At 36.8% G+C, this 17022-nt stretch overlaps 1 protein-coding gene across 1 annotated transcript in view; it reads right to left on the reverse strand.

Moving 5' to 3' along the window:
- LOC115244591 (poly(rC)-binding protein 3) overlaps positions 1-17022 on the reverse strand; it is a 105363-nt gene that overhangs the window by 61770 nt on the left and 26571 nt on the right. The window lies entirely within an intron of this gene.

The following is a 17022-nucleotide window of genomic DNA, read 5'->3' on the forward strand; positions in this document are numbered from 1 at the left end:
AATAAGAATATATCCAAAAATTTTTTTATGTATCTGTAATAATTGTTTAGGCAATAATCTATATAGCTGAGAAAATTAAAAATCATATAAAATTTTTCATCGTGATAGCTCTATTAAAATAGCGCGTCTCGTATGAAGTTACTGAAGACATTTATATTTATTTTTTTATACTGAAGTCATTTACATTTATTTGTTTATCAAATATTAAATGTAAATGATTCTTTATAGAAGATATTATGACATAATGTAATACACGTATGTTAATAAAAAAATCTTTCAACAACTGATAATTATATCGATATCATTAATTAAATATATTCTCTAATTGTAAGAAATTATAAATTTATTTCTTGCTCCGATGATCAAGTTGGTCGATTCTAGAGTTTTTCGTGACATAGTACATTCGATACAAGTAAGCACAGCGCGACGCACATGATGTTAATTAAAGCGCTTAGCAAAACTCGTTATCGAATGAATCGTTGACAGCTTTACCGGTTGTCGAGGTTACTCGTTTCAGCAATATTATAACTTGGAATACTGCAAACGCAACAATGCAGCGAAAGCGCGTTCGCGTAACGCTCGTTAATTTGCCTAACTTAAAATTCGCGAGCACGAAACTTTTTTTTTCTTTCTTTTAATAACCAATAATTTGAAACGCGTCCATTGTTTTCCAGATTTGTCATATTTTTAGGATTCAAATTTAAACGCGATCCTTTAATTATAAATTTATTTCTTGCTCCGATGATCAAGTTGGTCGATTCTAGAGTTTTTCGTGACATAGTACATTCGATACAAGTAAGCACAGCGCGACGCACATGATGTTAATTAAAGCGCTTAGCAAAACTCGTTATCGAATGAATCGTTGACAGCTTTACCGGTTGTCGAGGTTACTCGTTTCAGCAATATTATAACTTGGAATACTGCAAACGCAACAATGCAGCGAAAGCGCGTTCGCGTAACGCTCGTTAATTTGCCTAACTTAAAATTCGCGAGCACGAAACTTTTTTTTTCTTTCTTTTAATAACCAATAATTTGAAACGCGTCCATTGTTTTCCAGATTTGTCATATTTTTAGGATTCAAATTTAAACGCGATCCTTTTTTTAGCATCGAAGAAATATCTCGTATCGACAATAGCCTTTAACATGTCAAATCTGTTCAGTGAAATATGCGTAAATCGAAAAAGACTTCAATAACGGCTCGTGTCCGTCCCTTTGAGTTCAAAGCTCATGGTTGTTCATCAGGTCGAAAGGCTTTTACCGAGATTCCATCCCCTCGATAAAATCATCCAAGTAGTATCGACGTTCGGTTATTAAGTAGGCTAAAATATATTACTCGTATATTGGCAGAGGCAGGCATCGCGCTTGCTTCCAAAATTCGCTTTAATAAAATCGTCATTAAAAAAAAAAAAAAAAAAGAATAACATTTTTAATTTATCTTTCTCATATTCACCGTTTATCTTCAATATTCAAATAACTGGATTTTCATTCTAAATTAATTAATGTTAATTATTATATCTGTTTTTACTCCTAATTATAAATAAACACAATTATCTCACAATCAAGATTGGAAATAATTGTATTTAAAAATTTCTCATATAGCCTTTCACATTCATGTCTTATAAATAAAATACGCTCATCAAAATTGCATTTGAAAAAGTGGTATTAAATTAATTGTCATTAAATTAATATATATTTGTACAATAATCTTTACATTTTAACAAGCTCGATCTTTAATGACGTATACTCTGAAAAATCATACAAGGTATTATTGACAAACTTTGAAAATCATATATTTCTACAGATATAAAAATATCTAAAAGTATGAAAGATATAATTACAAAGAATCGTATCGTTCATGTGATGATTGAGTGCTTTTCGTAAAACGCACCGAATATCAAGTCAATCTTATAATCGGCATGCAGATTTGTTCTAGAGCTTTTAAAGCTACTAAAGAAATTGTCCCGATAGTTCGCTGAGAGCGATACAGGAAATAGAGCAACATTTTACGAAAAGCCGGCTATTTGGTAAAATCAAGTAAAGTCCGAGATTCGTTCGTTTCAAAAATGGAAGAATAATTCTCGTGATCTTATAACCGAAATCTTGCAAACAAGATTCGCATTATGGACTGAGACTTGAGCTGAATTTCTAGTCGAATCTCAAGTCAAGTTTCCGAATGCGCGCTTGAATTTCCATCGAGCCGAATTTTGTACCATCGTAAGCATTCTATATTTTGCCTCAATCGTTTAATGCATATTTACTATATTCGATATAGACCAGGTCAAGCCGGTTCGCGATGCCGTCCAATGAAGCGTCTTTGAATTCGTGAAATATCCTTCAATCCGCGAAATATATTACTCCGAGTTCTAATAAAATGCTGCGAGCCGAATTAAAATGCTCGCGATTCGGCTTGATCGTAAATGCGCGATCGGAGGAGATTCCGATAATTTCTACAACATGGTATGAGAATAGCTTTTGAAGCTGCATTAAATTAAATACGGCCATTTTCATTCTTGATTGAAATTGAGATAATTGTCTTTTCGTGCCATCAATTTTATGAAGTTATTAAAGCAAATTTTTGAAGCAAACGTGATGCTTGCTTCTATCAATATGATATTTTGGCCTACTTACCTAATAGACGTCAAGGATATTACTTGGATGGGATTGTTTATCTTATTGATGAGACTGAAAGTGATTAAAGTAAAAAATAACAACAAATAATGTTTTTGAATTATTCAAGAAATAAGGCAATACAAATGTCTCTTAGGTAACCTTTCTACAAAAACAAATTACAAAATATAAAACAAAATTTCTTTGCCCGATATTCTGTTTTCGAGAAAAGCAGTTTCAAAAATCTGTTAAATTATACGAAAAATAAGATATACTAAAAATATATATGAGAACAACCCTGTGTAAACATTTAATAAAGCTTGGTTTTATAAATCATCACGATGGATAGATTCCGCGCTCTAAAAAAAAAAGAATTTTACGAATCGCCTCTTTCTCTATTTGCGATATTTGCCATATAAAAATACAATAAAAAATATATCATTTTTTTAAACGGATAGTGATGAGCAAATGAGAAATGAATCGTCTATAACAATATACATACAACGAAAAAGATTTTAGAGTGAAAGAAGTAATAATTGCTCCCATAGTCGGTCTTTCTCCGAAAAAAATTATGGCCAGTGCATGTATGTTTAGAATTCTAGAAAAGTCCATTAAGAATTACTATTAAACAAATAGTCGATAAATTTAGATAAGTACTGCTCGCAGCTAGAAGAATCATGCAACAATCTTGGAAAAAAAATACTGAATTAGCGCAAATATAAATTTATAATTTAATTCAAATAAAAGAAATATTTTTATATCTGGAAATTTTTTATTATGCATGTCTGACGTGTGGTATGTGGTGCTCATAATTTTCAAACTAAAAACCATCAAGACTTCTCGCATTGTGTTTCTTTTGCTACACAAGAAATAATTAAAAGCAATTGTTAGAGCGTATCGTATTACATAATATAATAATGCAAAAATCGTGGGCTAACAAGAGTTAATCTGGCGATATCCTTGAAGCGTGACAAAGAAATAGGTCATATTATTAATATTCTAATTATCTGTTACCGTTATTTACTCATTTTTTATACGTTTCAATTTTTTATTGGTCATCCTATAAATTTCTTAGAATATGTATAAAAATTTGCATAGAAATTTAATCAAGAACAATGGCTAAAAGACAGATATAAAAATACACGAATCGTTCTTTAAAATCTATGCATTTACGATAGGACACGCGGTATTTGAGCGTGTTTCGAAAGCAGACGAAAATGCATAATCCTGTCGCGAGTACATTGAGGGAAACTAACTGTCCTGGTAAATATTTGAATTCGATGATTGAAAATTTCAATTAAAGATCGGTTATATGGCTAGTGGGCGAATTCATTGGCAATTAGTAATTAGAGAAAATCCTATCATTCGGTAGGACCGCGTACATCTGCTTGTACGATGTGCAAAAAGCATTACGAGTGTGTGTATATGTGTGTATGTATAATGTTTGTGTATTGCAGATGCGCAAATTCGTTAAATGAAGGGAATTTTAATGTAGCTATCGCATTGGTCAGCGATAGCGGCGTTGAATTTCACAAAGCATTTCCCGCGAAATTATCACCCGATTTGTCATGGAACGAGACGCTCTTTCATCATGCGTCGCTCGATCATAATCATCCGCCATAGGAGGTCAGTCAAGCGACCGGATTATGTCAATAAGCACGTGAGACGATTTGTTTCGACAAATTAGATTTAAGGAAAAAAACGAATATAGCTCTTGAAAATATTATCTCGTACAGAATAATATCCTCTCTCAAATGTGGAAAACAGTTAAGATTATCCGATGCATTATTTTAATGTAGTCGGTGAGAATGCAAAAGTTTCTTGTTCCATGCTAATTTATACCGCTTTGAAAAGCGAGATTAAAATTGTATTTTCAAAAGAGAAAAAGAGAGAGAGAGTTATTTTTTACGTTAATATCCGCGTTATAATATCAGAGTATTTCTGGCTAAATCAAGATGAGAAATTCTCATTGGATCCTACGAGGCAGTATCGGATTATAGAAGGCTCCAGTCGCATCAGATTATGTGAAATTATATTACTCTGTTATACGGGATTAATTTACACACTTGTTCGCACAACACTACATAATATCGCTTTATGTCACTGTAAATGAAACTCTTTCAGACGGAGAGATTTTTCGCTTCTCCTCGATATTCAAGTTATTTATTCATCTTTATAAAATAATATTATATTAAATTATCGAGAAAAATATGAGATATAAAAGTATTAAAGTTAACATCATCCGATATTATTCGAATCATTAATTACACGCGCGAATTAGTTCGCATATCAATTTATATATAAAATTCATCAGCATATAAATACGATTTAAACCTCAACATAGTTCGTAATTAAACGTACGTTATATATACTTGATGTAATTAAAATCGCTTTAATTGAATTATCCCTGTAAAGCGCGCTAGCTCGCAAGGAGTTAAGCAAGATTAGGGATGAAAATCGCAGACGGTAAACGTAATTTTCGAAATCACCGGCTAAGAAGCGTGCGGCAGAATAAAATTTATGACATAATTAACAATGGTGACATCAAGCAAAACGTGGAAAAATGCAATCACACAAGCTGGTACTCGAGTTCTCGTGTACACAATCTACCTCATACTTGGCGCCTTGTTAATCACCGGCTGCAAGCGTGAAGGTGGATATTTTTTTATCGCGCCTTATTAAATTAATGCCGGCGTATCTCGAAGACAAGAAAATGCAATTTGCGAAGATGGAAAGAATATTGATTACAATGTTGCTTGAGAGCTGATTATACATAAAAATATAAAACAATGCAACGAAACCGCTGCGAAGTAAAAGCGTCTTTTCGCTGAATTTCTAAAAAAAGAAACAGGAAAAAGCGCTGCATTATAATAGCAATAAAGAAAAGGAGTTGAGGAACGCAAGAGCTTATCGCGATTATTAAAACATTGTGAAAATAGCATCGTTGAAATTTTCGTTAAAAAGAGACAAATGACGATCTTGAATATTTTCAATAAATCGACTTCAAGGTTGGTTAAAAGCTCCGTAAACAAAAGATAACTTTTTCATTAGAATGTGTAATACTTAGTTATAAAATTTCAAATCGACGATATTGAACGTGTAGCGAAGGTGGAAGCGAGCGGAAGAGTCGACTTTATCGCATTTGTGATTGCGCCGTCCTCGATCGCCGTCGTGTCTCATCACCGGAGAGACTTTGTCGCGAAACTTTCGGAATTTCCGGGAAAGCTACGTCGTGAAATCCAGATCGATCCTTAACGTACGAGCGGCAAAAGATCGATCCTGTCGCGCGTCCCATGAGGGAAGAAACTTTTCTGTCTCATCTCCCTCGGCCCTTCACGATCAACTTTATCTCGAGGGCACTTCGAGTCTCGCCGCAGCACGTGAATTACTTTTGCTCTCAAGTCGCTCGTTCGTCTTCGTTGCGGTATAAGCGAAATCCGAAGCGGGTAAGATTCGAACTTACCCGCGTTTACAGGTAATCATGATTACGAGATGATTGCGAGGAGAAAAAGAAAGATATTTAATTTCTATGAAATTCAAATCGGTGCTTGAAATAGAAAAAATCGCGCTCGATAAGCATTTAATGAATATTAAATAAATTTCTTTGTCTCTCCACAATATCTTTATTTAAGATTATTTGATGCAATTACAAATGAAATAATAATTTAGCAGAAAGACAGATGGAAGATATAATATATTGCAGTAAGTGTACTCGTTTCTCGAATGAGGAGCATTAAAAGGATTTCGTAATTGTATAGCGGCAATGTTATATGGCTTCATCCAATAAGAGGGAAGCCTTCGAGGTACGACCTGTAAACATGTAACGCGCCGTCAAAGATAGAACCTTACCTACTCACGTAGATAGCATTTACCTTCCTCAGACCGTCGAGCGTAAAGCGTAGGTTCTGACGCGAAACACTCGTTCGTTTTATCGAACAGAAGGGACTTAAGTAAGTCACCGCATTTATTTCTTCACCCTCTCGCGCGACCTCCCTTTCTTCTGCTGTTACACGCGTAAAGATCGCAATATTCTGATGCGGAATAAAATGAAACAGGAAGCTTCTTTCCCTGGATCGCAATATTCGAGAGAACGAACATCTTGAAAGGGACTTTTCCACTTACAAGACAAAGAAATGTCGTTAGATCAATCAAATTACTTTTGTGTGGGAATACAAAAGTAACGCGTCTTTGATCTCTCCTTATGTTACCAAAATCTTATGAAGTTATTTTCAATTTACACGATTGCGTGTCCAAATTTGTCGTATCCAATGGGTATATTAACTTATTATACTCGATATAAAAATGTAGCAAATTACGAAGACGTGTCAAAAGCGCACAATGCTCTGTGTCCAATTTTGGATTTTATGATATTTTATAAAAATCTTATAATAAGTTCATAATCCAATCAATTTTGAAATCTTATAAATCTTATAATATCTTATCTTACAATTCCAGATAATATTTTTCACAGAATTTTCAAAAATAATTTTAGTAACCTCAATCCCTTTTCGATATTTATATAAATTATAAAGTAGAGAATACAGTTTTCTACGGTACACACAATTCTCGAGTCCTTCTCTCTCTCTCTCTCTCTCTCCTTCTATAGCAAAAATATTAAAGCCGGCTTGAAATTATACCGTGGAAGTGCGCGAAATCTTTCGCCGTTTTATGTACCGACAGTCGTGGAGACTGATTCAATATTCGATATCCGATTTTGATTATATTGATTCAATCTCGACACTGCAATTCATCGCGGGAAGAATGACAAAGATTGGAAAGAGGGGGCGCGATCGGTTTTTCTTATATTAATATTATTTCTCTTCTCCCGCGTCTCTCTTTCGAGATTGCGGCCTGATATCATATCGGGATATGAATATGTAAAAATGGTGTATTTAATGAATCAAAAACATTATTATATACGAGCTGAGAATGGCTTCAATCATCGGTGCGACACTTGTAAGAATTAAATTTAGTCTCGACAATTCCAGACCTACGTATCGGCTAAAAGCTAGATAAAGAAGAAGAATTTAATTTCAGCATGATTGAGATTATCTCGTATTATAAAAACCGTTCGACAAACCCGATTAGCGACAAAACGAGAAAAGAAGAGAGAGATAAATGTAGAGATGTGAAATTTTAATACAGAAGAAAGAGAGAAAGAACCAAAAGCATGAATATAGTATAAAAATACGCGTCTCCTATGTTTAGCTACTTTACACCGTATTCCAAGCTCATCAAAATTGGAAAGGAACGATGTATTCTCAGTTTCGAAACCAATAAAATTCCCGAATTGCGAACAAGGGCGTACTGAAAATATAAGAAAAAGATCTTGCGTGGAGAAAAGAATTGTGCTCTGCTGTCTTAAATGTTTACATGCAACTGTATATAAAAAATTGGCATATCTTCCAAAATATATTTATATCATCGCGCTTTATATAGCAAATTGACATTCCTCATGTCGGGTAGCGTCCATCTTGAAAATTCCGGTCGATCATGGATAGGTTGCGCCTGTCAGTAACGCGCATATATGGCGAATCAATTGCATTATGACGCGCAGGTCCAACTTTCCGCTAGTTCGTAATCTGCCTAACTCCCGGGGGCTCGACCGGCCGTTAATTGCGAGACAATAATTGAGTTTGAAAACACGGGGTCTGGCTTGGCACATACGTCGTTCCATCTCTGGCTCTATAATTTTCCTCAAGTATCTATCAAATTTCCTTCGCCGAAAAATATCCAAAAATATCTTATGTCATTACACTCCCCTCTTTTCAAGTCTCGATGCGCTCGGTCCCCTTTTCAACTCGCGTAGCATTCTCTATTCCTGGTATTAGTGCGAAAGAAAACAAGGAAAACATAATGTATATTTCGTTAGAGGGGACGATAAGGGGATCAAGTTGGACTTAATTGCACAAGGGTAATTGCGAGAAATTCCGTTGTGTTTAAAGAGACTACGGAGTATCCAGGCGCGCGCGAGGTTCGATGTTTAATTTTAACTTTTGCAGAACTTTCTTGCAGGGAACGTACAACTATCGGAAACGTACAACTGACTGTATAGAGTCTCTAGAGTCTCTAGAGATACGGATAGGCCGAGGACAATTTCCGCGCTCGCCGATATAGTTCCCACTCTATGTTTCTACTTATCTCTCACAGTAGCCATATTATATATCTACAAGAAGGAATAACTCAATTAACTTTCGACCTATAAAGTACGTAACATTCTGTTTGACGACTGACTATATTTTAAGTCGATCGACGAAATGTCAAAGTTTTCTTTTTATTGATAATTTCTTAAAACGGAAGATAAATCCTTTAAACCTTGAATATGTTATTTTTTATATTGTACATAAAATTCGTCAAATACAGCGCTTTTTATACTCGTCGTTGCTTTTCTAATTACATCTTACAATTATTTGTAAATAAAGTTATAATTTGCTCTTCAAATTGCAATGTCCAGTTTATTTATAAATCAATTTCAAGATGCTAAAATATGACTAATATTATTATCATTTATGTTAAGGCTCTCTATTACATCTTTTTTTCATTATTAATTAATACAACTCGAGTTTGTCGTCCGTCAGTTAATAGGATGTGGTGCTCTGTCGCGAGATCCATCACTCTGGTAAGCTGTTCATTTCGTTGAGTAAATTGACTACGTGCACGAAATATCCTGCCTCCGCGGTTACCGAACGGCTTGCGAGCAGACGTGGACGAGAGACGGTAAGATTAACGCATCTGGGAACAAAACGAGCCCGTTGAAGGAAAGCGGCCGCCATCGTTGCTGGACGAATACACCCGGGGATCCCTCGCTCGACGACGAGGATAAATGTAGTATCCTCTCCAAGAAAGATTTACGAGGTAAAATTGAATATCGTCCGAGTATGCTGGCGGTCCGGTATATTTTTCTAAGAAATTCGAGATGACGGAAAGCGAAGAGCGAGGGCGGATCTCTAATCTCGAGTTGGCGATATCTTAATTCCGCATGACTGGGCTATTAGGGATAGAGTTACGTGTAACAGACTGTGTGTAACAAGTTGTTTAATCGCGTGAATGGCTCTAGACGCACATTTAAATCGGACAATCTAACGCTCAACGCTTAAAGCATACATGGTAATCGTCTCTACTCTATCTCGACATTTTTCGATCTCTCGTATTTGACATTTACATTCGACGTGCCGCCGGATTCATTCACGTCGGGAAAAATTTTTTTATCTGCCCGGGAATTCTGATACTCTCTCTCCCCCTCGGTTCACTCAGATAATATTTTTTCCGCGCGCAACCGATTAAAAAAGTACCTAGCCCGTAAAATGAGCGCCGGTAAATGAGAGAAGATTTGATTAAAGGAAGAAAGTGAATCTCTTCAGTTATCTTCTCTACATTTGCGCGTGCAACTCTATTATTATTCTTCCCTCATCCCCCTCTCCTTTTTTTTATCAATAAATTAATCAATTTTGTTTGTTTTGCAGTTCACTCGAATAGGAACATATGATTTTCTCCTGTCGGGGAAAGATGCAATAATTTTGTAAACTCCTCGGGGAAACTCCTTTGGGGAAACCTTTACCAAGGGTGGGAAAAGGGAGGAGACGAAGAATTATTCTCTAAGCGTATAGAGAGCGTTTCGTAAACTCCAAAATGCGAGGTTTGGCTCGCAGCAGACGCGCATTAATATTCATTTAGCGAAACCACCTATAGAACGGAAACTACCCTCGACCTATTTCCTTTATTACCCGCACGTATATGTAAAAAACTCATATGCTGGAAGTGAAAGTAGGTTATACCCGCGACATTACCGCGATGTATTTCGTATGTACCTATAAATTATATGGCGCAAAATTCTATTTTTCTCACACCGTGTTTTATCTCTCCCTCTCTTCCATTGCTCCCTTTACATTCTAACAAAGCTCCTATAACTTCATGATTGCATTATTTCCAAAAATGTGAATGCGTATGAGTTTCTTTTCACAATCTTTCTCGCGTAAAATCTGAAGTAACATAAAACTATAAAAAAAATTATGCGAATTTTGCCGCGCACAGTTAACATACATGGGTCTGATTTAAAATAAATATCAAATATAATAAATATATCAAATATATATCAAATATAATAAATATTAAATATTTTATTGAAAAATTAAATAAGATTATTTATACACCAAAAATAAAATTTATTTGAAGAAAAACGAAATTGTATCGCAAAAATAATTTAAAACTAAACTGCAAGTTCCGTGAATTAGTCAGCGGAAAGGAATATCGCGAGAAATGCTTTTTGGAAAGGGTTGAAAAAATCGAGCAACTAGTACATTGTTCGCGCTTTGGCGCGGGGATCGCGGAGCGGTCTTGGCTGGTCGCCTAATTACCCCGTCGAACCGCGAAACACGCATCGCCTCGTTGTATCATGAAGTAAGGATTGTTTTTGCAGCGTATAATTATAGACCCAAGCGACCCGGCAAGAGAGGGATTCTCGATCGAACCGACTCTTGATCCCCCTTCTTTCGTCGCGACGAACGCTTGTCGTGCCGCGGATGATCCTCAAATAATGTCGCACTTTTGTTTCTGCGATCGAGTCGCTTATAACGATTTATCCATCGGAAGGGAACACATCCTCTCTCGAGGTCGCCGGCCTCGGAGACCTCCGCGAACTCGGTCACGCCGATATAGACTATCTTAAGAGATTCGATAACGCTAGATAAATTCTCTACCTAAGAAACGAGTCAAAGTCTTCGTTGATTTAATCATGGATCAAATCGATCGGAGGATTTATATGTTTCCAGGACAGAAAATTCATGTAATAAAATATCTTTAATTTTAACGCTAGATACATAATATTTGAAGTTTATTTCTTTTCGGATTTAAATATATTGTATTTTTTTATGAAATTAATTTCAAAGAATATAGCAAAAATTATATATTTTACTCTGATGCGCGTTGAAAAGTTAATTCTTTCAACTGCATCTTTTTCACTACGATCACAAATTCAAATTACGGCCGCAAATTATAAATTTTATTCTATGCAATAAACGCAACAAATATTTAACAACTGAAATAAATGCAAATTATAGTTTAAATCCGATTGAATGTAATATAATCTAACATTTAGTTCACAGCGGATCTTTATTTGCGATAATATTATTTAATTTTTTTTTTTAATTGTCTGTTTTTGTTACATTCACTCGACACAAAAGTCATCCTTATAAATAAAAAGCTGAATTATGCATCGCGTTGTTTTGAAGTACAAACGATGAAAATATAATTTGGAAAAATGTAAACCTGACGAATGATTGTTGAATATTTCATTACCAAGCCAAAAGTAGGTCGCTCGTAAAATGACTTTACACATTTATTTGACAAAACTGCAGCGTAATCTACAATGATTTATTGGAAAGTAGCCGCTACGACGAACAAATAGGCCATGCAACCGGTTTTTTAGAACCTATCATCTTTTTGCGCCTACGAATAATGTCAATCTCAGATGAGATCTGATAAAAACATACTCCAAAATTTTATAAAAAAAATTAATTAAGAAAAACTAGATATAAAATTATACTTCCGAGCGAAAATATAATATTTTTTCTTCTTCAGTTAATCCTTAGAGCGAATTTAAGCTGTCTTTCTAAAGAATTAACCTGAATTAATTTTAATTCTTGACATATATTCAAATTAATTTCCACAGAATTATTTTTAGATTTCTCTCTCAATCTTTTGTTTGAAATATAAAGCAGTTTAAATTTCGATTTATTGCGATTTCTCTTATGTAATTATCAGTAAGAACGTATCCCTTTCTTTATATAGCGCACGTGAGAAAAGAGTGAAAAGGGCGGTTGAAAGAAATTTGGAAATTTGAAATTCAAAGTACGAATCGTTCTAACAGCGCACTTACGAGCTAGAGCGAGCTAAAAATAAAGAAATTAAGTTACGCGTCTCTCTTCGTCGCGCCCCTTTGATCTCTAACACGCCGGAATTCGATTTTTCTGCCAGCCCGTTTCAGGCTGATCCGACAAAGTAAAGCGTAAATTTCACGTTTTTCTTGCCAATTCGATTCTCGCCGTAGTTGATCCCAGACCCTTAGAATCTTTCCTCTTCCTTCCTGCATCACACGAATGAAAAATCGCACGTGAAAGGTCGTTTGATTAGAACGCCGGCGATGCTCGTCTAATACTTTCCTTTTATTCCTTGTAATACTTATCTCAAACGTTGCACCCTCGGGATTCCCGTGATACAAGAGAGATGTGCGAGGTGCTTCGTGAAAATCCAGAATACTTTCCGGTGCGCTCGTGAAAAAAAAGTTTGACACGGAGTATGAAATGCGAGGGCGAATAATCCGCTTCCAATCTGATTGGTATTGTGCTCTCTGAAGTCAATATGGATCACTCTCTCGCGCTGGAGAGCTCTCGTCATTCATGCCTGATCCGTTCGTACTTCGTATCCGTACTTTATCGTCGACCGAGAGAATCGCGGGGATAAAATTTCATCGCCAGAGAGAGAAGCGGTACATGCGATCGTGAGCCATAAACAAATTTCGCCGCCATTATTTCAGATATGCGATTGCAAAATAATTGCGCTCTCTCTTTTTTTTATCTCTTTAAAAAAAAATACACCTATTTATAAAATATTCTCGATGTAAAAGTGCAAAAAAATGCAAATGAATTGCAGAAAAAATATGCTAAACGTGAGAATAAAAATAAATCCCATTAGCTTTAGCTGTGTGCGTTGCTATAACATTTTTATGATCGTACGGCGATATCGCGACGCGCCAATAAACATACAGAGATGCATTCGAAAAGTGGCACAATAATTTATCGACGTTCGCGCATCAGAGTCTATAAAAGCTGCAGCGCATATCCCGTGACTAACGGCTAGAAAGATATTTTTCTCATTGTTGCAAAATATCTCACGGTGTCACGAGTGCCCCTCTTTCTATCGTAAAGAGCAGGTTGTTCTCCTCGTCTATCCTTAATACGCGCACGCGCGCGACACGAGGGGCTTTTGATAAGATATTTATCAGCGCATTTTGTGGACATAGCACGGGAATTCCGAGCGCGCGGAGATACGCAAGTTATTCTGCGTCCCGATATGCGCCATCTAATACATGCACCATATATACATATATATGTATACTTTCTATCTCTTTCTCCATCTTTCTCTTTCTCGCACGCTAACGGACAAGCGGACGAAGATAGCGGAAATACGCCTCCGGTACGTGACGACGCCTCTTTTGACAGACACCTTCTGTGTACGTCTCTTCCTCTATCCATTCTCTACCCTCTCTCTTTCCAGACTAACGTAACTGGAACAAAAGTTTCGACACACACTGTCAACTGCCGCCATGGCAAAGATAATGTGAAAGCCTCTCTGCAGCTTTGAGTCTTCCTTTAAAGACAAAACAAAAGAGAGAAGGAGAGATAGAGAGAAAGAGAGAAAGCGGGTGCAAGGATGGTATCGTCGGGAGCTGAATACTAAGGGGCCCACCTAATAATTGCAACTCGATGTAGGCGAGGGAAATTGAAAATATGCATATAGTCTGAAATTGAGAGAATGTTATAGCGATACTTAAATAAGGTAATGCGAAACGACGCGTCAGATGATCTTGGGCAAAATTGGCCAAAGTCGTTCTCTCTCAATTTCTAATTAAATGTATCGTTTGCCTTTCGCGATTGATATTTTATTCAATTCTTATCACTCGTCTCTCTTCGAGAAAATAAATGAAAAATATCCTACGTAGAATACACGTGGATTTCATTACGTCTATTTCCGCGATTCACTCGTGCCCGCCGTGAAGGAAAGAAGAATGTATCTCGAAGGATATAATTGCGAGGAAAAAGAAAAGCGATTCGCGAAGAACCTTACTCTCGGAATGAAGATATAGATTAAACGTCGAGAAACATCCCGAGGTATCTCTCTCAGTTAAGAGAAAATACAGTCGGTGACCTGATCTCTCTCTCTCTCTCTCTCTCTAAACGGCCAAGTACATCGCGTTCTCCGGCGCGTATTCATCCCCCTTCTGTAAACGGCGCGTCTATTTTCACCAAGCGTGAGTTATTAACGGATCCGCATCTTAGGCCGCGACGTGCATACCCCCGTGAGTCGCACTTGTTGTCTCTTGATGTAATAATAGTATTCTCGATGCGAGAATATATACACTATTTGTCGGAGCATGCAAACTCTCGTCTAATCTCCCGCGACAAAGTCGCCAAACAAAACACAATTCGCGATGTTATTGTAGTGCGATTTAGGCGCACGCTTATTCGGGAAATAATTCAATAGGTTTGCGTCTCAAATTTTTTCCATATAATTTTTTTATCATTATATCATACTCTTAAAAATCGCGCGCCTTGAAGCTCTTTCTCGCTAATTTCGAGCTCGCAATTTGCTAATTATGTAATAGTATTTGGGAGGTTTTTTATACGAAATGCCTATTTAACTGAGAAGGAATGACTCTTAAAGAGACGAGTTAAAAATAACATTTGACAAAATTTTTTTACAACGTCAAGGATTTTGCATCTGACAATGAGAAAGAAAGAAAGAGAAATTAATTGAATTTATATTAAATAATTCGCGGACGTGACGCGAAACTTTAATCGTAATTTGGTTTCGCAAAGTCCTAGCGCCTCGTTTCGCGCTCATCTCAATGCGTGAGTCATAGCTTAGATAGCTGTAACATAGTTAGTCAGTTATAACGCATAAATTATCCGTTCCTTGGCGCGCAGGGTTTACGCAGTTTATAAATACCTGGATTCAACTGTGTGATTTATTACATGCCGCTCGATTGTACGGATGTCTGACTATCAACGCTGTAATTTAGTGAACGCGGTGGATTCCTTCTAGAAATCATCTTTGGCAAAAATTAATCGAAATGTGAATAGAGTCAATCATTTCACCGGACAAGCGTAAGAGATAAAAGTCTGGTTTATTTTAATGTTAATGTAATATTTTAATGTTAATTATGTTTAATTTTTAATGGATTTTTAATAAATTATCACCGGAATATATATATATAGGAATAATATATGAAAAATTGATGCCTCAACATATTAATTTAGTCGCGTATATTTACTTTATTCAAATAGCTAACAAAGTACCTTTTTATTAAATATTAAATGAAAGATGAAAATATATGTATATTTAAAAAAGCAAAAGAATGACGCTGAGAAAAATAATTTTTTTAATATTTCTACCGTTTTCATATTTTATCCGAATCACCGTCAAGTTGCTACAAGCGCATGTGTGTGTGGCATTTATGATCAAAACAAGAGACTCCACATGTACATCTACGCGCACGTGTTTCTACTCGTGTGTGCCCAACCACGTACATACAGTCACGCAAACATACATATACTCAACACACGTACTGGCACGTGCGTTCCACACACACAATTCAAAAAAATTTATCTCTTCGTTTATCTCTCCAGCATTGAAGACGATCGTCCGATTTCGACTTTCATCTCTGCGATACCACGTGACCAACATTTCTGTAGCTCCGAGAGGATCAATCAATTTTCCATCGCAATCTCTTGGCGATCAATTGATCTTTCATCGCATTCCCAACAATCAATAAGATATCGATCACGTGGTTCATATATATATGATCTAGATCAGTGCTTTCCCCTCTCTTTCTTAAAAAAACATTGATTTTTTTTACACAATTGCTGTTATGACACATTCGAACACTCACATTGCGTTCCCTTTGCAAGCCAACGAAAGCCTAACACAAGTTTCTATAATATGATAAATGAATTCGATCGGAGAACACTGATCTAGGTAGTATCAACCGATCGGTACTTGCGCAATCGAATCCCGTATACGAATGAGAATAATGAAGTGTTTAAGGAACTTGCCAATTGATGATTAGCTCTGCGTACGGAACGGCTTAACCACGTCGACGACAACAACGGCGGGGCACTGTTCGATCGACTACAGACTCTCGACAACGTGACAATCGGACGGTCGGTCACGATTTGTCGTTTGGCGGATGGGTCGATTGGATTAGGTCGGTCGGTCGGTCGATCGGTCGGTCGGTCGGTCGGTCGGTTGGTCAGTTGATAAGAGAGAAGAGAGACAGAGAGAAAGAGAAAGAGAGAGAAAGAAGAGAACAGGTAATAGGTTCTTGGACCTGGATAATGGTACGTGGTGCAGCAGGGCCGGGGGCTGACGCGACACTGCTCGCGAGCGCGTATTACGCGCGCGCACCGCGCGCATCCGCCGGCGCGCATATCCGGCCCTCGTCATGTGCGCCCGACACAGGAATATAGCCAATCCCGGAAGAGAGCGGGATAAGGAACAAGCGGGATAAAGCACTCGAAGGGCGCGCGAGCCCCTCGGGGGGCGCTACCCCCTACGAGGTAGGTCGAGTGACCGTGGAATTTCAAATTGGATCGACGTGTAATGAATTTACTCCTTATCACCGTGAAAGAGCGTTAAGTA

The sequence above is a fragment of the Formica exsecta genome, unplaced genomic scaffold (genome assembly GCF_003651465.1).
Source record: "Formica exsecta isolate Colony F162 unplaced genomic scaffold, ASM365146v1 scaffold826, whole genome shotgun sequence".
Classification (NCBI taxonomy): Eukaryota; Metazoa; Arthropoda; class Insecta; order Hymenoptera; family Formicidae; genus Formica; species Formica exsecta.